At 41.1% G+C, this 24,918-nt stretch overlaps 1 protein-coding gene across 2 annotated transcripts in view; it reads right to left on the minus strand.

Annotated features, from left to right (window-relative positions):
- Positions 1 to 24,918, minus strand: part of LOC146380829 (sodium channel protein type 3 subunit alpha-like) — a 267,758-nt gene that overhangs the window by 123,043 nt on the left and 119,797 nt on the right. The window lies entirely within an intron of this gene.

Genomic DNA, 24,918 nt, shown 5'->3' on the forward strand with positions numbered 1-24,918 from the left:
TTTTTGGCCTTTATTATGCAATCAGACAGAAGAGGTTTGCAATCAAAACAATAAATCAGAGAGCAAAGCTGCAGACACCACACACAGAAATATTAGAGGGTGAGCCCGGAAGTTTGATTAGACAGCCGACAACCACGAGCGTTTGAGATGTTACAACCATCAGCACATATAAGGCGGTCTTCAGATCCTAGGCAATTCAACCCCAACTCACGCCTTGACCCATGTGACTGAGTCACACGATGGTGGGTCGGCTCAATGCCTCTCAGGACCACCTGTAAGGTTAAAGGCCCACTAAACTAGGGTCCGCTTGCGTCACTGAAACATAAATGACATTATCAGACAGAGGGTCTGCCTGTGTTTTGTGATTGCACGGACTTGTCCACTGAGAATTTACATTATAATGCATCAACTACACATGCACCCAAGCAGCGGACTTCTGTCAGGTTTCCAGCTGTCTGTGTTCGCAGCCAAGTACTTTCCAGGATTAAGGCCTGATTTAGACTTCCTGTAGAGCCTGAGACATAACCTATATAAGTAGCAAACACCGTGGCCAGCATTTATGCTGGTACGGATGCTCTATGTGTTAATTTTATTGACATTAGTCCAATAGTTTGAGTCCTCATAATAATGCTATGACTATTATTATTAAATCCTGAAGCGTAAATTCAAAGACTGAGCAGAAAAGTATCTGGACATGCACAGGAGGAATCAACGCTATTGAACAGGCCAATCGCAATAGCTGCAGGTCGCATTGACACAGTGTGTACTTACATTCGTAGGGATGAGCTGAGACGTGAAATGTAACTATGCACCTAACACCAACAAGACCAGCTGTCTTCAATTCAAGGACAACATTCACAGTCTTCTGTATTTTATGCTATACAGTATATTAGTCATCTAAACAATAATTCATTCAAAACAATGCCAGCAGCTACAAGCTGACAGACTGATGCGGATGCAGAGTGACAGATCACTTGAGATCACAATAGAGACACACAAGTATTTCCACACACAGCTCAGATCCACAGTCAGAATGTTGTATGCTGATTCATATTAATGTTTTCATTAAACACGCATAAAATGATCGGTGAACAGATAAAACACGGTGCACAACAAACAGCATTAAAACCATCCAGTTATTTAAAAGAAGCCTCTGGAGCCAACGGACACATCACCACGTCCAAGTCACGTGATAGACGATCTAGCTGTGAGATGCAGCCTCGCTGGGTCTCCATTTCAACCTGTGTTGAAAGTGCAAACTTCACATTTTATACCAGTTTTTAATCCTAACGTCATCCATCCATCCATCCATGTCTGCACATACCAGCTGTTTGTATGCCCGCATTCAAAAACAGAATAAATAAATACATAAATAAATAAATGAGGCCACTTTCAGTTGGTTAACAAAGAGTTACCAGAGCAGGTGCTCTGCATACTTCATCTGGAAGGTTTCTTATGCCAGATGCACAAAACCCCAAATGCCAGGGCCCAATGGTTTTTTTTTCTAGACATACAATTGGTCCTCAAGAAAAGGCAAAATCTTTGGGTCCTTTCTGGGCTCAGATGGAGGTCAGCAGGTTTTTGGAGGATATATGACGGTACGATCCACAGATTAGAGTGAAACAGACTGTCTTGTGCAAATGTTCAACAACTGGAGCATAAATTCTGTCACAACGCCCTAAATAATTCATTCATTCATGTCAAAAAATGTAGATTGTTCACTTTTAAACCGAAGAACCAAACCGTGTTCAGAAGTTGAAGACGTGTCACACCTGTGGGTTTGTTACCTGGTACAGAAGTGGAGGAGTTATGATGCATGCAGGCGAGCGTGGCATTAGCAGAATCACGACCACCACGCCATCAGCAAAGCTCTGGATGAACAAAGCTCTGAGTCACAGAGGAGCTTCAAGCTGAGTCACAGAAAAGACTGCCGCTGTGCAGAAGCTATCTGGGGAATCAAATCGACAACCACACGGTCACAAGCCCACTGCGGTGACCCGGCCTGGCTGGCGCCGCCCCCGCTGGGCCGCTGCCACCACAGCTGGGATGCTTTTGAGTAGCGGCTGCCGCTGACTCATCGCCGGCCAACCCGCCTGTATGTGTTATCGCCTTACTCCCCAACATTTGGTGAGTGCTGGTGATGGTAATTCATTAAGGACACGTGTAAATAAACGATCCAGTTACATAAGGTTTACATAATGCAGCTGGGAGCGCTTCTACTTCTGCACAAAAAAGACAATACTGTAGTTTAAAAATCATCCATAACAAACGAAAAAACACTTACGCAACGTAGATAATGGCAACTAATGCATTTCAACATGACTGCCAGTAACATCTGAATTTATTAAAGTTGATTTGCTGCATGAGTTTACAGGAAGAGCCGTTACAGGTGAACAAAAAAGGCAGAAATTGTGGTTTATAGCTGGTAAATGATGGAGAAATTAATAAAGCATTACAGTTTAATGCAGCAGATAGCAGATAGCCTTAGTCCTAAATATTTACACAAACCAGCGTGAGTCATCACACTGCAGTGAAAACATGCTGTATTGACCCACGCCAGGCTGTAATTGGTCAGTAATTATTACAGTCTCCACAACCGACGCGGGCCCATTTTCAAAAGCTTTTTCTTAACAGCTCCTAATTTTAAATTTGGCCTTTTTTTTCCTTTGCCTTTTATAACTTTGAACATCATCTGCATCATCATCATCATCTGCATGTCAAACCTTCACAGTCCAACACATACATGCTACTTAGGTTCTTGTTTCAGGTTCTGTGTTAGGGGCGATCGTGGCTCAAGAGTTGGGAGTTCGCCTTGTAATCGGAAGGTTGGCGGTTCGAGCTCCGGCTCCGACAGTCTCGGTCGTTGTGTCCTTGGGCAAGACACTTGACCCGTTGCCTACTGGTGGTGGTCAGAGGGCCTGGTGGCGCCAGTGTCCGGCAGCCTCGCCTCTGTCAGTGCGCCCCAGGGTGGCTGTGGCTACAATGTAGCTGCCATCACCAGTGTGTGACTGGATGTGTAAAGCGCTTTGGGGTCCTTAGGGACTAGTAAAGCGCAATACAAATACAGACCATTTACCATTTATCCGCCTGATTGCAAAATTCTTAACTCAGCACTGATTCAAACCTGTAAAGTTCAGCAGCTGATCTCACAATCACTGATATTTCACATTTATTTTTCTGTCATTAAACTAACAAAATACACACTTTCCAAGGTTCAACTAATAGATGCAGTCTCCCTCCCAGAGCCCTGACATAGACCTTTCTAAACATAATCCATAATCACTCATATAGATCATGCATTAAAATAACAAAAAAAACAACAACAACAACCCCAAATGACTTGAAAAATCTATTTTTGAACAGGAATTATGCTAATTATCAGTCGAAGCTGTTATGATTTGTCTAAAAACCCAGCACAGCTTTGTGGGGGTCTAAAAACTCCTCGAGCTCGGTCCTTTAAGTGCTTTAAATGTGCAGGACTTTGGCTCTGTGAACATGGACTCTCAGGAGTGGAGCTCAGAATGACGGATGCTTGTCTGATCTGTGACAGCACGGTTTTTACAGATTCTCAGACTCTCACACTTAAAAATCTTCACGTAAACATCTTTGCCATCTTCAACCAGGGTGAAAATGTGAGCAACACCATTTATGTGAGTCCTAATAAGAGATGGGGTCATTTATTTGGGTGGATTTCAGCTTCAAAACAAATCAGATCAAAACAGATCACTGATAATGTTACAGCAGCATTTACCAGACAATCCCTCAGATCAGCACTTATGCTAAAGGCAACTGGACTTGCTTTTCTATTAGATCTGTTTCTTGAAGAAGTTGAAGCAGTTCCTTGATCCAAATGTGAAGAACATGCAGACACTGCGAAATAAAGGCCTCAGCTGTCGAGTGGACTTGAACCACGGTCCTTCTTGCTATGATGCAACTGCGCTAACCACCACACGACCGCGCCACGTGAGTTCTCGCTGGTACTCTGGCTTCCTCCCACAAACATGCCCGGCAGGTTAAGTGGTGATTCTAAACTGGTCGCATGTTTGGATGCGAGTCTGAATGGTTGCCTCTCTGTATGTAATGGGTGTACCCCGCCTCCCGCCCTGCGACAGCTGGGATAACTCCAGCCTAACCACAGCCCTGAACTCGACAAGTAGAAGAAAGTGGATCTTTGTATATGCAAGCCTGGGCTCACCCTGAGTTTCATTGATTCTTTTTTAAATCAGTTAGACGAACACTTATGCAAGAGACTTTTAAGAAGTATTATTGTAGAAAGAGGGAATGCACGAGTGCAAGCAGGCTGTCGTATGCGAGAGCTAAAGCGGTATATTCTAATGTGTGTCGTTTTTAAAAGCCGGCCACACATTACAGTAAGATTTGTTGAGTCCCACATTGCTCCACACAAATATCTCTCTGTCTCACTTTTGATTTGTTGGGATCTGGTTAACGTATTTTCACCATTACAGATGCATTACAGAGTAAATGAAGTGACTTCTCATGCTGAGAACAGAGCCCAACAGAAAAAACAGCAATAATCTCACAGAAAAAGCTACAAGAGTAACCGTCTACACCAACATCACTGCAACACAAATCTGTGTCGGTTCAATAAAAAGATGCAAACGAGGCTGATAATCCAGACATTAGAGTAAGGGACCAGACGGAGGGACCAACTGATTGCAAACCTCTGATCTAAGTACTTGAAAACAAAGTGGCTTGACTAAAAGTTAAAGAAGTCCAGTCGCCTTCTTTTCCAGACTGCCACGACCTGCATGACTGAGAACACACACGGACATGCTGTACTAACAGCAGCAATCCATTTAAATTTAAACAACACACTACAGAGCCAACCAGCGCTGACACGTTTCAGCTTACAGTAACAGAAATGTTCACGTAATCAAGAGTCTTCAATGAGGGAAAAAGCAGTGGCAGTCACTGCGGCATGTGTCATACGTATACCTGACATGATAGCACAGAGCTGAGCTGCTTGTCTGAACACGCTGGTGCCAACCCTTACTGTTAACATAGCTAACACCTCTAACTGGCAGCTGATTTTAGACTGGCAGCACAGTGATGTAACACGATAACGAAGCTATATGGAGCTGCTGCTACAAACATTACGGTAACAGCGATCAATGCTGATTGAGTAAAAACGAGCACACGGCGATGACGTTACAGTAACAGAAACTTACAGTGGCTGAGGACAAAATTCTGATCTGCTGACACACACACACACACACACACACACACACACACACACACAAAACATGACTAACTGGTCATGCAAAACCAGTCATCATGATGCCAGTTTGACTGACACCAACAGTGAACAAGGCCACTCAGTCTAACACACACATGCAGATAGACACACACACACACTCAGCGATGTGATGTGTGTCATTCTTCCACTTCCATCCATCCATCTCATGGCAAGTGAGTCAACATGGTGGCATGCGAGTGGGGAGAGTGGCTGTGAAGTGTGTGTGATGGACTGACTTAGTGTGTGTGCGTCTGTGTGTTCAAGGGGCTGAAGGACATAAAAAAGTGTGTGTGAGAAGTTTGGAAAATGCAGACAGGAGGTCCTGTGTGGTGTATAGACTGTGTGTGTGTGTGTGTGTGTGTGTGTGTGTGTGTGTGTGTGTGTGTGTGTGAGGTGTCAGAGTGTGAGAGCTGGCAGTTATCTCTCACACACACCTCTGTCTGTGTTAATGGAGGGACGCCACTTCAGACCCCCCCAACTCACACCGAAAGGAGGCCCCCCCTCTGTCCGGCACTTTGCACACTTACATCACACACACACACACACACACACACACACACTAAAAAGCAAAAAACAGTCTGCTGGTGTGGCAACACAAAGATTCAAACACTCGTGTGCCAAATTTAGGTTCAGTTAGAGAATCGAGCATCTTCATTCTTCACAGCAGTCAGAGTGCAGATCAGCCATGTTTGATAGAATTTTTATTTATTTATTTATTTATTTTTAAATGAACTTTATTTAGAACAATAACAATGACAATCTCAAAGAGACAAGCGACATATTGAATCATTCAGAACAGAATCACACCTCCTTTTTCTTTTCTCCCAATCAGAGGAATACACATCAAGGATGTTTCATAGAAAATTAAACTTAGCTCATTTGAGACCTGACTCAGCAATAAGTCCTTCAAGTCAGGGATCTTTTAACGTGTCCGGCACATAAACGGTGTGTTTGCAATCGCGCGTTTACACTTGTTACTCTAAGTACACACAGTTACACAGAGAACTATGGCTGCATGACGTGTACTACAAGTACCCAACAGGGGTGTTTCCAGGAGTTTTCAATCAGGCACAGGAATTTTGTAAGTTAGAAAACCGGTCTGCAAACCAATATTTTCAAGCTCATGCGTAGTCCTGTGTCCTACTTCAGATTTATTATGTGTAAACTGGAATTGTATAAGAATTTAAACATAATCTATTTATGAATAAGAATTATAATTCTACCAGAGTAGTGCAATAGATCACAGGTTGTTCTCTGAATTATCTTTACAGTACCTAGAGTAAAAATACTCATGTGAAATGACACTTTTCAGAATCATATACAGTACATGATATAATTGGATTATAATAATGATCTATTGATGTGTATAACTCTTTGATGGTTTCAGTTACTTATATCCTGATCAGTAGCTTGATCTCTAAGAATGTGATTTATTTCAGAATAATAAGTCATTAAAACTAAAAATAAATAGTATTCAGTACAAAGTGCAACAACTGAACTCAAATAATAAATTGGCAGTATTATCAGTAATAAAAAAGAGAAAAGTATAAAAGAAGTGCATGAAATCTGAGTACAGTACATGTACTGTTACATTGCCACAGGTCTTATCTGTGCTCTCGTGCAATGGTACTTTAGTCTAGTGGGGAGGGTGGAGTGGGGGTGGAGGGTTGTATAGTCATAACAGTCAGAAAGGTGAGTGTGGACATTGGACACTTTGAATCCTCAATGGGTGCCATCCCCACTGTGGAGTGGAGGGGGAGGAAAAGGAAGCCGCTACAATCAGCTACATTATTCCAGATGAATCTGCTGAGCAGTATATAACTTTAGCCCACTCGTCGGTCATGTAATTTCCACATCCACTGAGTGTGCGCTCGTTTTCCCTTCAGCTGCGTAGCCGGCAGCTGTTTCCACTGATTATATTTAACAAACAAATGCGATTGTCATTTCCAGTAAGTGAACAATTTGCCGTGACACAGCCTTGACTACTCAGATGTCATGCTCTACACCAGCCAGTACAGACAGTGTGCTTAGTGTATTAATGGAAGCAACCGATGGGGGATTCACTGAAAAAGTAGACAATGAACCCACTACACCAGCCAAATCTAATAAAATACACTTAAAAGATTAGAAAGACTCTACCTGGAATAAAAGTTTTTTAAAAAATACAATTCATTCTTTCCAGAATCACATGCTTCTCCTCTGGCTTGCAGTGCTGTTAATAGACATTTTTGTGTGAACAGGAAAGTTTTAGAGGTGTTGCTAAAGGAAACGTTGGCCTAGAGATGTTCAAAGCACCAAGAAATAAACTGTCAAAATCAAAATACCTATAATAAGACGCGATGACTCAAACAAATCTACAAGCTTAGTTTTGAGGAGGGATTTCCTTTAGTCTCACCAACCAGATCAACTATGGAGCTAGTTAGCATCACAACTGAGACGAGAGGGGTTAAGGTTGACTTTGTCATCACAGGCAGGTAAAAGCTGCCTTCTGCACGGCTATTCTGTTGGCAGGTGTAATAAAAGCAGGCAGACATAAACACTTGTTCAGCTTCTTTCTTCATAGTTTTTTAAATCTTTGCATTATTTTGTGTTGCAACTGCTTTTATGCAGCAGTTTTTGTGGCTCTGTGCCACATGTGAATAAATCTGGAGCTCTTAGTTTCATGTTGGATTCATTAATAGATATAATAAGGATTCTAACCAATGTTCCCTCTAATTTTTCATGTGTCTGAGCGAACACACAAACTCCCTGAGCGGTCTCGTGGACCACTGTGAGCAACAGCAGACGTGTGCACAGCATCCAATCCATCCAAGTTACATGTTTATTAAAATAATCAAATTACAGCATTTATGTTAGACTACTTTTAATTAACTGCTTTAGCCCACTGACAATGAAAATTAAAAAGAATCTTGTTCATGACCTGTGTAGCATGTTAACACTATTGGAAGTAAAAAAAAAAAAATATATATATATATATATTTTTATAAAGCTCTGACCTGTATTATGAGTCTGTGGTCTGGGAGAGAGTCTGTAACTCTGTCTGCAAAATACAGGATATAATGACCAATGTTGGGTAATTAATTACGTAGTTACTTCTTCAAAAAAAGTTACTGAGTTATGCAAACAACAAAGTTTTTGCAGCTGTTTACCTAAAAATGCAGCCAAGGCGTTTTTTTAAATAAACATTTCAAACTATTTACAGAACAATCAGCTGTTCTGCATCAAATCTGATGCCACACAAATTATTTGTGCCGCTCCAAAAAATAATTTCTGTCCACTATGAGATGAAGGAGAACAACAGCCTGATACCTGCAGGCCTGACAACAGCAGATGAATCACTGCTGTAACACCTGTAACATTCAGCAGTCGCCTCATTGTTCTGACACACACAACAAAACTATTGACCACACTACACACTAACTACACACTAACTACACACTAACTACACAAGATTTGCGCTAAACGTCGCAAATCTCTCACATCTCAAAACACGCCGTCACGCCTAAAACTTCCCCCTTCCTAAACAACTAAATGCCATGTTTTGATTGGTCGACATGGTACATTTTTCGACCAATAGGAAAGGGTGGGGTGTTTTTGGTTTCGTCTTTGCTCACAGGCTTTCAATCGTTTTCCTTATAAAACGCCGTTTTTACCGTTTCTTCCCGCAGTAAATATAAACAACGACAGTATTCAGGAAGAAAACAAACATTGCAGATATTTTTATCACAACTCTGGTTTTACGTGGCCGATCAACACAATTTAAAAACTGGTATAAAGTCCACACTTTTTCCGTCAGTTGTTCCGTCTGTCCTGCTCACATCTCCAATGGTTGTACACGTTGTCATTAACGTGGCTTCACTCCACATCAGCCACGCCGCTTTGCTCGCTAAAACACCGGTGTCGCACATAAGGACGCTGTCATAGCCTGTCAACGACGTTGATTAGCTGCGTATATACGTGAATCGCATCATTGGCTGGACTATGGGATAAAGTGGCATCGCTCTAATCCCATACGGGAGCAGCCAGTCACTGACTAACACTGCAAAACAGAATTGTTAAAGTTTTAATTTTAATTTCAATTCAGGTTAGATTTTTTTTTTTGTGCACAACGCAGATTTTCTGTGCGCAGAGACCATGCCAGCAGTGCGCAATCGCGCAAGCACGCAGCTTAGAGGGAACATTGATTCTAACTGTGAAAGCTCTTTCTCCTGAACATAGAAGAGTGGAACTCAGTGGGTCTCTGGTCTCCAGACAGATGCTGAGTCATGACATTCTTACAAGCGTTGGGTGGACTGAGAAGCCCTGTTTTTAACTCCGCCCACCTCCGAAACAGAGGGTGTCATTACATGTATACAAAATGCAATTATTACTAAACTAAGATGTCTCTCTGCACAGATACTCAGTCCACTGAGTACACAGTTTGTTTCCCGGTGTCATAGCAACTGTTCTTATTCTGTTACTAAATTCTAATTGTGACCTTTTCCTAAATGAGCTGCACTCACTTTAAACCAGTGAGATGAATAATCGGGGACTGCATCAGTTCATGCTGAGGCCACAAAGCCAGAGTCAACCACCTCGTGTATTCAGTTGGTGAATTTGATACAAGGGGCAAGATTTAAGCTGCTTAACCTGCCTGTGAGTCTTTTTGCTGCATCTGTAAGCCCCTTTGCAACCCACTCCCACCCAAGTTTCTCCTTTTTATGCCTTTTCTGACTAAATGCTATATCTCTTATCTCTGTTACGTTATGAAATCTGTCATGTGCAACAAAAAAGGAATTTCAGAAGTCACTAATAGCAAGATGGTGATTGACAGCTCAGTTGTGAGGGACTAAAGTGCATTGACCATGCAAACATCAATAGACAAAAAAGCAGAGAGACAGAGAGGTGGACAGACTGACACACTTAGTCAAAGACAAACATGCACGCAGGCTGGGGCTGTTCTAGGAGACATCCTGGGGATTTCTGTGTGTGTGCATTCACTTCATGTTCCCCCCACATTCCACTCTGTTCTCTATGACCTCAAACACACACACACACACACACGCGCACGCACACACACCTCTAATTATAACACTCAGGTAAACTCCAGTTCAGGAGGAAGAGAGTACTTAGCATTGCTATAGCAACCGTATCCTAGTTCTGGTTGCTGGGGGAGACTGTTTCGTGCCACCTCTGTTGGGAGGCAGAAAGACCATGTTTTCATGTGTGTGTCTTTACGTGTTTCATGATCCTGTCATGTTCAAACCTTGGTAACATGCTGGAAGTTGCTTCAGTCTCTGGGTCCTCAGAGCCTCAACAAATGACTGTATGATGAATAAATATATAATAAAAAATTAATAACTATACATCATTTTGATTAATCAACTCTTAGAGTGAATAAGATCACATGACTTGAAGTGACATCAGTGCAGGTCATCATACAACCATCAAAATCCATTTAAAATATCTTATTGCCTACAATCTATTGTCAATGTACAGAAATGCAATACAACGTAACTTAATGTTTGATGATCTAATCTCATGTCATTGTTGATACCCTTATGTAATCTAATCTTTGACATTGTCTAATTGAATGTCCCCTAATCAAATTTATTCCAACTTAATCTAATTAATTTAATATAATCTCATGTAATCTAATCTAGGAAATTCTATATTATTCTAGCATTGTAGAGTATATTTTATCTAATCCACTCTAATTTAGTCGTTTCTCTCCTCGTCTTTCAAGGAGGTTGAGAATATGTGAGTGATACAGTATTGGCAACAGGAGAACAACCTTAAACTCCCTCCTTAAACACATAAAACATCACAGAGGGGATTTCAGAGGTCCCACCTCTGCTAGACCAGATGAATTGCACTGGAGGGTGAAGGGATTTGCAGGTTCTGAAGTTTTGAAGCGGTCTACATTAACTTAAGGTCAGCGTTGTGCTCTCAGTGTTTCCATGAGATGGGCTGAGAAAATCCCCGCAGCTCTGATTGTGTTTTAATTTCTCATCAGTGACACAGCAGCTCCTGAAATAGCAGCTAAACTATGGAGGCGGGTCGCCTAGCAGTTAGCATCACAGCACAGACCGGCCTGGCTCCGAACCAGCGCTTTGATCACAGCCGAACGGTTACTGCGTGTGTGTGTGTGTGTGTGTGCGTGCGTGGCACTTTGATCACCACATTTGGTCACATTAATAACAGAGTCGTCTCCAACGTGTTATCATTAGAACATCTAAACCATCCTGATTACCAGGCACTCACAAGGACACACATGCAGTGTTGTGTTCTGCTGATGCACTCAGGCCGGCCTGATCCTGATGGACTTGTTCACAGTAACCAAGAAAAATATTCATCAGCACTCCCGCTGGAGTCGGCATGTTAAACAGGGAACCGCTGAAGAGAAACATGAAGCTCAACAGGCATAAATTCAGCACCGTTTTACTGTGTGCTGCTCTAAAGAGAGTCAATTTCAGGGTGTGATTTCACGTTTCTTACCCCCTTAAAACAACCAAATTGATAATTCACAGACATAAAGAAATCCTTAAGCTGTGCAAGCTCCAATTCTGTTTTCAGAATAAGCTGAGTGACACAGTCAGGCCAAAATTTACCATCTGCAGCTGCTAAGCAGAAACAAAAACCAAAGCTTTGTGTAAATGTAAAGCTAAATGCAAAAATGAGCAAAAGCTTTCTTTATATTATTCAAAAAGTCAAGAGGGAAAACAAAGAAAGTAAAAAACAATTCTACTAATAATGTAAAACTGTTTGCTTATTTAGTCATTAAGAAATATTATTTATGTAGCACATTTAAAATGAAAGTGCTTTCCAAAATAAACAAAAATAAAAAGGCAGAAAAAGTGTTGCTAAAACTCTGTCTACACACATTCAGACTATTCATATAAAACTACTGATGTTTCTGAAAGCTTGACTAAAATGACTGGATTTAAAAACAGTCACAGCTGATGCTCATCTGATCGTTCCAGAACGAACAACAGCAAAGGCACGACCCTGTTTCTAAATGAGCTTTGGCTGTGAGATGCTTATTGGGAAGCAGACCTTAAAGACTCTGAGGGATGCAGCATTTCTACCACATATGCAGGTGCAAGGCCATTTAAGGCTTTAAATACATACATTACTGATTTATGCTGGACTGTAAGTGCAGGGCGGTGCACACTGGCAAAAAGCGGTTTCTGTTTTTTGGCCTGGTCGGTAATTTCGCGGTGGCATTTTGAACTAACTGTAAACGAGTGAGTGATCATTGTTTGTCTATCCTCAAACCACAAAATTTACAGGAGTTTTACAAAAAGTTGGGGTGCGTGCATAGCTGGTGCAGTTTAATGTAAATTCTCCATGGATAAATCTGCACAGTCACAAGAAACAGGCAAGCTCATCAACATTCAAACAAACGCTCGGACTCAAAGTCTGATGGCGAGATTTACATCACGAGACCCCAGAAGACCTTTGCAGACTCGTGGGCTGCCAATGTTTAAGGTTCAGAACACAGATTCTAACATCAGTGGGTGTTGACATGGTGGGTACATCCATCTGTGCTTGATACTGTTGGTGGTGAACTTCACTGTTGCACCTTTGCCTGTTCAAGCCGACTTTTCAACCAATCAGCATTTAGTTTATACATAACACCACTGATGGCAGGCTTGGTCCCTGCAGAGATTGGTTGTTGGAATATTTCTGTGCGATAGGTCACATGATGGTAAAAAGAAAAAAATGTAATAAATAGATGCAGCTTCATCTTCTCTAATGGCCAGCAGGGGCCAGTGGTATAGAAGTCTCGGAAAATTGTTTTTGGCTCATTGGATTGATTCTCTGATGAGTTTCTGTTCAAGTGTCAAGTCTTACTGAATACACAGACACACAGAGAGGGACTGAAGTTGAACTTTGGATGTAAATAGAAATGAAACTTATCTTACATGTTATGGAAGATGTCCTTCGTTTGTCAAAATCTTAATGTGCCATTGACATCAACTTTGTTTTAGTTTGATTATGTTCACGGGGAAAAGGCAGCTTTTTACTTTTGCTTGGTTCAGCAGGCTCGCGGTCGACTGTCCATCGTGGAAAATGCCAGCGTTCTATTTATTTCAGTGAAGAGCTTTTCATGCCAAAGAGTGTAAAAGCTGCAGTGGAGGGCGTCTTTAGTCTGCAGGAAAAGTGTCAGGCACATCTGAAAGGGAATAAAGGCTACTTAACCTTTTCTGGACTGTCTCACATCTCATTATCTTCAGCAAAACACTGTCCAACTTTGCTTTAAGGCTCTTCTGTGTGTTCTACATTTGCGTTAGGAGGTTCTGCTGCCTTTCACCGATGGCAGAATCTCATATATAGCTTTAGTGATGCATGCAGCTGTAATATCCTGCAGTCTAAGAGTCTAATCAGCAGTCGACTTTGAACCCATCTGTGATCAGTCGACTGTGGTTTCACTACAGTCCATATGTCAGCATTTTTAATATTCAAGTATCTGAAAGTTGCTTGTTTTCAAAATGTGGACTTTACATTTTAAAATTACATTTATTAGTTCATCTTTGGCAGATGCCTGAACCTCCTGGCTCCTTTGGCTGTTGAGGAGGAGCAGATCCTCAACCTCAATGTCATAGAGCAAGGCTAACAATGCAGCAAAAGTGAGGTTAAAGGGATGAAATCCAGTTTAATGGAGCTCTATCCAACCATCGCATTTTTCAGTTCATCCCAACCGCTTCAAATTTGCCTGGTGTTGTATTGCTGTACAATGAAAGAGCAGTTCTGATGTTTTGGGCTACAACAGGGGTGCCCAATCCTAGTCCTCGAGAGCTACTGTCCTGCAGTTTTTAGATGCATCCCTAATGGTTTGATTACCTCTTCAGCATGCCATCAAGTTTGGCAAAGGCCTGATAACAAGCCATTCATTTGATTCAGGTGTGTCAAAACAAGGATGCATCTAAAACCTGCAGGACGGTAGCTCTCGAGGACTGGGATTGGACACCCCTGGGCTACAAGCTGATGTGCTCCACTCTGTGTGTAAGGGGGAAAGAGACACACACTCCCAAAAGTCTTTAAAGGGAATGGAAAACCATGTATAGATCTTACAAACCTGAATGCCTGCGCTGTTATAATAATTAAACTGCTTTTGTAAATTGGTTAGAAGAAAAAAATCAGGGTTGCTTTCTCTGGGAGTGTCATTGGTTACATGAAGAAACTTCTGCCCATCTGCTCTTTGCCTCACTCAACAACCACTTCAGACTTTGTGTGTGTGCTGCCTGGGATTTAAGTAAGTACAGTGCAGGTACTGATATAATTTGGATGAACCAATCTCATATTTTGCTATAAGTTGTTCTTTGTGCTGTCTCCCTACAGCTACATTACTCACAGTGAGGCTGCTGGGCCGATGACAGCTCTTGGTAACTTGCTGTGTGGCCCAATGATATAACACATATAACATTTAGCAGGACAGAGCGAGATCAAGAAAGCATTTCTGCTCAGTTTCAACTTTTCTATTTCAGTCATGACACCAAACGTTTTTTACACTGACAAACACAGCTGGTGTCAAGAAATGTCACGGCACTAATGACTAAAAAACCAGCACGTAAATTATAGTTACCAACAAATATCACCATGTCTTCACACACTGCTTTATATAGTGAGGCCCTCAATTGCATGTTCTCGCTCTAAAATTATTCAGGGGTTCTCAAAAGAGAACCCAAACAAGAACCCTGATCCTGACCGAAACCTGACTTACTAGCTCGAAATTTAAATCTATCCCTCAAGCAGGCCTGTCAATGTGTCAAACATTGCAAACCTTTGATATTTTAAAAGTCTTTTTTATATTTATACTATATTTATATTATATTTTAATATTTTATATACTTTTATTATATTTAATATGATGTGTTTAGAGACTTCTGTACATTTTAGCTACAAAAACTAGGCTTGGGCATTGAGGGAAGACTTAAACATGAAGACATTAGGAATACTAGTTCAAACACAGTCTGGTGTTAACAATACACAGATACATAGATAGAGATACAGATATTGATATAGATATGTAGTAATGGGTTAGGGTTAGGGTTCCCTATCAGTAATGAGCTGATAGGGAGATTTTGTATGTCTAAGTTTTTTTCCATTAACTGTTTTAATATAAAGGTTTAACATTGTGTGATTTGAATGGTGTTTACTTTCCCCAGCTCTGGTTTCACCGAGGGACCTCAGTCCTCTACATGTATTTTGAAAGAGAGGAGCAGCCTGACAACTGCTCTCGGCTGCTGTAAAATCCCTGTGAAACGAGCTCTCAAGTGGCTCATTACTTAGCTATGTGTGTTGGTATGGGAAGAAGTCGTGTTGGCTTTGATTCAGACACTTGTTGGCGTTCCTCGAGAATACTGCAGAGTGCTAAGTCATGTTCATTTCACCAGCTGCGTCCGAATGATTTATAGCGGCGAGGGATAATGTGACGCTACAGAAATAGAGCCTGAGGGGGCGTCGGGGACGGCGTCTCAGCGGTACGAGGAGCCCACTGTGGAAGGAAGCCGTGGGTTTGAGATCAGCGCTGGATCTGGCTGTCAGTCCCACTGTGGATCAACTCTCACTCCAGACAAACTTGTGAGAACTCACTTCACTCTTCTTATCTCTGCTCTTCTTCTTTACACATACTTCTCAGGCTTCTCCGTCTTTTTTGACCTGCTGGCTTAATTTGTCCTTTTTCCCCTCTCTTTAAATGTCTTCCTTTAATTTTGGTTTTTAATGAAAGAATCTGATGTACAAGTGCATTTGTCAAACACATTATGATGTAACTTACAAGTAAAGCTGTTAATGTCTCAGGTTTGTACACATTGCAGTATCGGATGTTGTGAAATTGTTGGTTTAAATGGCGATAATGCTGTGAATGTAATGATGTCCACTGGAACATGACAGCTGGACTTTATGTTTTATACACATGGTGGTTAAGTGATGTGGAGGCGGAGGAAACTTTATTACAACAGCATCATTACAGGAAACATGTTTGAAATCTTCAACAATTGTCCAACTAGAGAGAAGCAGACTGTTGCCTGGTGGCCCTAAAATAGACATTCAAGTAATACTTTGAGAAAATTATGCCATCATGTGTCAGAAACATCATCTCACCTGATATAGATAAGCATCAAGTTGCATACTGACTAAACTGCTCTACAGAAGAAGCCTCTGCACACTGAGACATCCAGCAGTACAAACCGTTACATGAGGATGCTATTAGTGGACTTCAGTTCTGGATTTAGCACCATCACACCCTACAAACTGGTCAACAAAATGCAGCCTAGGGTTAATAATTACCTGTGCTTGTGATGGCAGATGTGTGAAATAGTCACAACTTCAAATGTATTGATTTGTCCAGCACGAGAGCAGATTTCAGACAACAGTCAGGAGACAGCCTACTGGTTTGAAACAGTTTAAGGGTGACGATCTGAAGCTTAACATTTCTAAGGCAGAAAATCACCACTGATTTCAACGGAGTGAAAGGGAGAGAACACCTCCTCTTAAATATAAACAGAGAAGCAGTGGAAAATTAAAGCTTATTGCAGTGTATATATCAAACTGACCTCCAATACCTCCAACACAAAAACTTTACTTCCTTAAAAAGCTGAAACTGGCCCAGCTCCCACAGGGACTGCTGGTCCAGTTCTATGGGAACATAGAGAGGATTTTCACCAACACTGGCAGCCAGCTGCATATCTGCTGGAAGGAGAGGCCTGCATCATTCCCAGACTTTGGCACCATCTATGCCAGCCGAGTGAGGAAGACGGCCAGCAGCAGTATTTTTAAAGACACTGCTCTCCCTGGCCACTACCTGTTCAAGCCACTGCCATCTGGCAGGTGGTTCAGGGCATTCAAAGCTCACAACAACAGTCCGAAGAGCAGAGTTTTCCTGAGGGTGTCACCTCCATCACACTCCTCTCTACCTCCCGGTCAAAGGACTGATTTTAAGGACTAGAATATGATCACACCAACTTGAAATGAATTGTATTTGCATTTAATAAATTTATTTTTTTCATTTTGGTGAGAGACACCACATATCTCCTTGTACCTCAGTATCTTTACGGTAAAGACTATTGATCTTCAGATTTGAGGAGCAGATTTGTTGCATTCACAATGAACACCAAGCTTGGCAAGTGTCAATGATAAAGATAAATAATTATTAACTTTTGATCTTGTATAAAATGAAATCAGCACTGAAAAAACAGTCTTACAAATATTTCTTGCAGCCAAGAAATTTAAGCTCTGAATAACTGATTTTAAACTTTAAAGTAAATGTAAATAAATTTTTATTTTTTTAAAAGTAATTTGAATGAATACACGAGTAGAAACAAGAAATGTAGGTTCTTCCACACAGATGCACCACCTAATAAAGTTAAAGACTTAACATGCATTAATGCTCTGTGTTAGGTATGAAAATACTGAGCAGGCCCAGTTAATTTTGATTTTATTTGGGGTTTTTCTCCCATTGCTTCCAAAGGTACAGATTTCAGATATTGTTCCCCCCCAACAAAAAATATCATCATAAAAAGGATTGAAATTACTTAGTCATTTGCATCACTGGGAATTTTCTAATGTTTTTCTAACAAAGCATGGTCTTTTCTTATTCAGCAGTTAGTCTTTTTAGTGCTGTCAGCATTAATCTTGTTAAAATGACGTTAACACCATGGTGTCAACACGTTAACGAGCTAACTGCGCTAACGCGTTGACGCCGTCCAGCTCCATAGACGGGGCAATCCATGGTAACTCGTTAACAGAGATTTGCCGCGTTAATGCAGTTATGGCGTTAAAACGTCATTTTAACGAGATTAACGCTGACAGCACTATGTTTTGTTTTATATGATATGAATATCAATTATAAGTTCAGGATAATTTTCACTATAGGTGTGACCACACACCCATTGTGTTGTGAACTAAATCAGCAGCTCCTCAGCATCAAATCCCGGACGAGCCCCCAAACAGAACATAGTTCATTAGCTGGAAGTAACCAAAAACCACCAACATAGTGCTGGAAGGATGGTGCAGGGGCAAAGATTGACAAAACCTAGCTCTTATACTCTCCAGAAAGAATGCCTGGTGCTCTCGGCTGGGCTGATGAAGTCTACCTACTGGGAACCTATGACACAACACAAGAGACAAATAGTGGGAAACAAAGGGTAGGTCCAGTCAAAGTAGGAAGGTCATCACAACAATCTTCTTGTCTTGTGCAGCTGGAAAAGCTAAAACAATATAGGAGGAGGTCTTTTTATTGCTCTCTGCAACGTGTTTACCAGCATGGTAACAAAAACTGTTCAAACACGATTGGACTTTGACACATCAGACTACGTAGCTAAAGAAAAGACAACCAGAAGACTTCAGGTTCCAAAAATCCAATCGCATGGCTACAAATTCTTCCTGTTTATATGCAGAATTACCTAACACACTACTAACACTTGGTTAGTAAATTTATCACATCCTTGGCAGTTTGTAAATGAAAAGCTTTGCTTTACATTAAAGATTCTCAGAGACAGCTCATTTAATTGTGACAATCCACTTTCCCTTGACTGCAAAACTTTTAAAATTCAGTTTTAGAAAAGCTGCATTTACACCCATTTACGTGAAATCTTTCCAGAGTCGCCAGAGGGGATACGGGCCCGTCTGATATCAAGTAATTGAAAATTTTGTGTCTTCCTGTCGCTAAACCATAAATCCACTATGAAGTGTTATCTGACCAGAGTATCAAGTGATGGAGGATAATTTCAGCTTCAGTCAGACACATCAACACAGTCTGCTTTATTTTATCTGTATTTATTCTTTCCTGCTGGCCATATGTCTCTGTAGTCACATCGCTTGGCCAGGCATGAGACGATATCGATCAGATCTCATGCACAGTGTATGGCCACCATCTGCTCCCACATGTCAACAGTGTCCACGCATTCCATGTCAATAAACCTATTTATCAATAAATATTCATTTCTCTGAGAGCACTTCCTCCTTGGTCTCCAGGGTGGACTTTGTCATATTTAATTTTTCATGCAGACTCCATAATTTCACTAGAATCACCTCTGCAGCAGTCAGGCTGTTTACTCACACTGTTACATACACAACAAGGAAAGGCAGATTACTGGCAAACCTTCTGGAGGAAACCTGGTCTTGTTAGGAGAGACGGCATCCATCCCACTTTGGATGGAGCAGCTCTCATTTCTAGAAATATGGACAAATTTATTAAACCCCCCAAAATATGACTATCCAGAGTTGGGACCATGAAGCAGAGTTGCAGTCTTACACGCCTCTCTGCAGCTTCTCTCCTCCTGCTACCCCCCCAAAAACCCATCTCCATAGAGACTGTGTCAGCTTCCAAAAAGACAAAAAACAAACTAAAAACCAGCAACAAACAACTTAAACATAAACAATCAAAAAGAAAGAACAATACAGTATCCACATCTGAACCAAAGAGTAAAACAGTGAAATGTGGATTATTAAATATCAGGTCTCTCTCCTCCAAGTCTCTGTTAGTACATGACTTAATAATTGATCAACAAATTGATTTACTCTGCCTTACAGAAACCTGGTTGCAGCAGGATGATTATGTTAGTTTAAATGAATCAACACCCCCGAGTCATTCTAACTACCAGAAACCTCGAAGCACAGGCCGAGGGGGCGGTGTGGCAGCAATTTTTCACACCAGCCTATTAATTAATGAAAGACCAAGACAGACTTTTAATTCATTTGAAAGCCTAATGCTTAACATTGTCCACCCCAGCTGTGAAACTCAGAAACCAGTCTTACTTGTTATCATCTATCGTCCACCTGGGCTTTACACAGAGTTTCTGTCTGATTTCTCAGACTTTATATCTAATTTAGTTCTGAGCTCAAATAAAATAATTATTGTGGGTGATTTTAACATCCATGTAGATGCTAAAAATGACAGCCTCAACATGGCATTTAGTCTGTTATTAGACTCAATTGGCTTCTCTCAAAATGTAAAAGAACCCACCCACCACTTTAATCACACTCTAGATCTTGTTTTAACATATGGCATAGAAACTGAACATTTAACAGTGTTTCCTGAAAACCCTCTCCTGTCTGATCATTTCCTGATAACATTTACATTTACAATAATTGATTACACAGCGGTGGAGAGTAGATTTTATCAAAGTAGACGTCTTTCTGAAAGCGCTGTAACTAAGTTTAAGAATATAATCCACCCACTGTTATCATCTTCAATGCCCTGTACCAACACAGAGCAGAGCAGCTATCTGAACGCTACCCCAACAGAGGTTGATTATCTTGTTAATAATTTCACCTCCTCACTACGTACGACTCTGGATACTGTAGCTCCAGTGAAAACTAAGGTCTCTAATCAGAAGTACCTGACTCCGTGGTATAATTCTCAAACACGTACCCTAAAGCAGATGACTCGTAATCTGGAGAGGAAATGGCGTGTCACAAATTTAGAGGATCATCATTTAGCCTGGAGAAATAGTTTGCTGCTTTATAAGAAAGCCCTCCGCAAAGCCAGAACATCTTACTATTCATCACTGATTGAAGAAAATAAGAACAACCCCAGGTTTCTCTTCAGCACTGTAGCCAGGCTGACAAACAGTCAGAGCTCTGTTGAGCCAACCATCCCTTTAACATTAACTAGTAATGACTTCATGAACTTCTTCACAAATAAAATTTTTATCATTAGAGAAAAAAATACCAGTAATCATCCCACAGATGTAATATTATCTACAGCTACTCTTAGTACCATTGATGTTAAGTTAGACTCTTTTTCTCCAATTGATCTTTCTGAGTTAACTTCAATAATTACTTCCTCCAAACCATCAACGTGTCTTTTAGACCCCATTCCTACAAAACTGCTCAAAGAAGTCCTGCCATTGATTAATTCTTCGATCTTAAATATGATCAACCTATCTCTAATGGTCGGCTATGTACCACAGGCCTTCAAGCTGGCTGTGGTTAAACCTTTACTCAAAAAGCCATCTCTAGACCCAGCAGTCTTAGCTAATTATAGGCCAATCTCCAACCTTCCTTTCATATCAAAAATCCTTGAAAGAGTAGTTGTCAAACAGCTAACAGATCATCTGCAGAGGAATGGTTTATTTGAAGAGTTTCAGTCAGGTTTCAGAGCTCATCACAGCACAGAAACAGCTTTAGTGAAGGTTACAAATGATCTTCTTATGGCCTCTGACAGTGGACTCATCTCTGTGCTTGTCCTGCTAGACCTGAGTGCAGCGTTCGATACTGTCGACCATAATATCCTATTAGAGCGATTAGAACATGCTGTAGGTATTACAGGTACTGCACTGCAGTGGTTTGTATCATATCTATCTAATAGACTCCAATTTGTGCATGTAAATGGAGAGTCCTCTTCACACACTGAGGTTAATTATGGAGTTCCACAGGGTTCAGTGCTAGGACCAATTCTGTTTACATTATACATGCTTCCCTTAGGCAGCATCATTAGAAGACATAGCATACATTTTCACTGCTATGCAGATGACACCCAGCTCTATCTGTCCATGAAGCCAGATAACACACACCAATTAGTTAAACTGCAGGAATGTCTTAAAGACATAAAGACCTGGATGGCCGCTAACTTTCTGCTTCTTAATTCAGATAAAACTGAGGTTATTGTACTCGGCCCTGAAGATCTTAGAAATATGGTATCTAACCAGATTCATACTCTGGATGGCATTACCTTGGCCTCCAGTAACGCTGTGAGGAACCTTGGAGTCATTTTTGACCAGGACATGTCCTTCAACGCACATATTAAACAAATATGTAAGACTGCTTTCTTCCATTTGTGCAACATCTCTAAAATTAGAAATATCCTGTCTCAGAGTGACGCTGAAAAACTAGTTCATGCATTTATTACTTCCAGGCTGGACTACTGTAATTCATTATTATTAGGATGTCCAAAAAACTCACTGAAAAGCCTTCAGCTAATCCAAAATGCTGCAGCAAGAGTACTGACAGGGACTAGAAGGAGAGAGCATATTTCTCCTGTTTTGGCTTCCCTTCATTGGCTTCCTGTTAAGTCCAGAATTGAATTCAAAATCCTGCTCCTCACATACAAGGTCTTAAATAATCAGGCCCCATCTTATCTTAATGACCTTGTAGTACCATATCACCCTATTAGAGCACTTCGCTCTCGCTCTGCAGGCCTACTTGTTGTTCCTAGAGTATTTAAAAGTAGAATGGGAGGCAGAGCCTTCAGTTTTCAGGCCCCTCTTCTGTGGAACCAGCTTCCAGTTTGGATTCGGGAGACAGAAACTATCTCTACTTTTAAGATTAGGCTTAAAACTTTCCTTTTTGCTAAAGCATATAGTTAGGGCTGGACCAGGTGACCCTGAATCCTCCCTTAGTTATGCTGCAATAGACGTAGGCTGCCGGGGGATTCCCAAGATGCATTGAGTTTTTCCTTTCCAGTCACCTTTCTCACTCACTATGTATTAATAGACCTCTCTGCATTGAATCATATCTGTTATTAACCTCTGTCTCTCTTCCACAGCATGTCTTTATCCTGTCTTCCTTCTCTCACCCCAACCGGTCGCAGCAGATGGCCGCCCCTCCCTGAGCCTGGTTCTGCCGGAGGTTTCTTCCTGTTAAAAGGGAGTTTTTCCTTCTCACTGTCGCCAAAGTGCTTGCTCATAGGGGGTCATATGATTGTTGGGTTTTTCTCTGTATCTATGAAGCGCCTTGAGGCGACTTTTGTTGTGATTTGGCGCTATATAAATAAAATTGAATTGAATTGAACTGTATCTTTGTGTTTTTGTTTTACGACTTTTGGAAAGTAAAGCTTTGACTTTGATCGGGTTTAAGGAGAAAACTGTTTTAACAAAACAATTGGACACTGCTAGCACGGGGCGCCTACAAAGCAGGAGATGAAGCATCGCTGAATATGTTTCCAAACCAACTTCATTCTAAGCCAAAGACTAGAAAATATGGTGAAGCAAATCTTCCCTTTGGTTTCACCTGCACAAGTGTCGAGGTAGGTCTCCCTGCAGAATTAGTTTTCCCTTCATCGGGAGCAGCGCTGGGCTGTTCAAATCACAGACAAACAGGATCCCACATTCTTGATTTTTAGTTTACAAACACTTGTTGTAATGACTAACTACTCCTGACATTTTGGAGATGTTAGCTCTTTATACAGTAAAGTTACAGCGGGATAAAAATAATATCAGGCTGATCCTGCCACGATTTGTCCCCCGGTTCAAATCACGGACAAACAGGATCCCACAGCTGTTTATGTTTTTAAACCCATTTTGCACAGAGAGGCATTTTTTGAAAAATGTATTGACAGCAATGTTGAATATTATTACACAGGAAAAAAACAACTACAGTAAAATAATCACACCGTGACGCCTCTGCCTTTGTAAATGGAGGGACAGTAACTGTGTGTGTATGTTAGCGTGTAAAACCTGCAGATAGTCAGATTAACAGTATTTTGTCTCTATCTGCCATTCTGCAATTCATCTCATGTAAACAATAACGTGGCGCACAGCGTGGCGTGAAAAAAGGCACATACCTTTGACGTTGTGTGACGATCTCTGTATTCCTCGTCCACACGTAAACGCAAAAAAGGAGTTTTAAAAAAATCTCCGTTTTCGGTGACTCGAAACGCCGTTTACGTGGACGAAACAGCTGCGTTTTCAAAAATACCCGTGTAGGTGTGGACGCAGCGTAAAAGAGTTAGTAGTTTATTTTATTACTCCCTGTAATTTATTGCAGATTACTTGTATTTGCTTAATTGTTTACTAAATGTTTGAGGTGTGAAATAAACCGCAGTGGAGCAAAATATGGGTGTGTGTGGTTGGAGGATGTGTGCGTACGTGTGCGTACGTGCGTGCGTGCGTGCGTGCGTGCGCGCATTTGCGCGCGGGAGGGGGGGGCGCGAACATTTTTCTTGTAAAACAAAGGGGGGCCTAGCAAAAAAGTTTGGGAACCACTGACTTAAGCCATGAATTCTTTTTAAAAATCTTTATGTCATGTTTATGTTATTGTCTTGGAAGTCATCTGTTAAGACCTCAGACTCTAATAAGCGTGATTGAAATATTATTTTTGCGCTGCACACTGGATATGTGGAAGGTAACAGAACACAACCTAAAATGTCAAAATAATATAACTTCAAGCTAATAAAAGATGTAGTTGTAAACTACTTTGTGTTATTGTGTATTGTGTTATGAACGGTATATGCAGTGTTTAGACTGGTAGGCGGGCCTGTGGCAGTTTTGTGTCTCGGGTCTGCAGTGATGATAATCCATCCACCTTCAGAGGCCATCAGGAGACTCGATGATGGGTTGCTAGACTTCCCCTCTCAAGAGAACCTTCACTCTCTCAGATATACACTGTTAGGTGTAACTGTTGCTGTTCTTTGTCAAATCTCTTGCATACAATATAATAAAGCCTCTTTAATACAACAGTTCAGTTAAGATTTTTGTGGAGCGACTGTATTTATGGTTAAATTAATCTGTTCTGGCCACAAAGCAAATTCAGCTCCACTTATGCTGCTACAACCACAGTGGAGACACTTAATTAACAACTGCTTCTCCTCCTAATGACAAAAAAGACACAACTCACTCTTTATCGCTTGTTTTCTGCCAAGCTTTACATTTGTTCATAATTATTTGGCGGTAGAGAGGCAGAGGAGGATGAATAAACTGGATCAAATTAAAAGCCAGCTACTTACAGACAACACT

This window comes from Perissodus microlepis, chromosome 9, assembly GCF_051167445.1.
Source record: "Perissodus microlepis isolate ML-2025 ecotype Zambia chromosome 9, ASM5116744v1, whole genome shotgun sequence".
NCBI lineage: Eukaryota > Metazoa > Chordata > Actinopteri > Cichliformes > Cichlidae > Perissodus > Perissodus microlepis.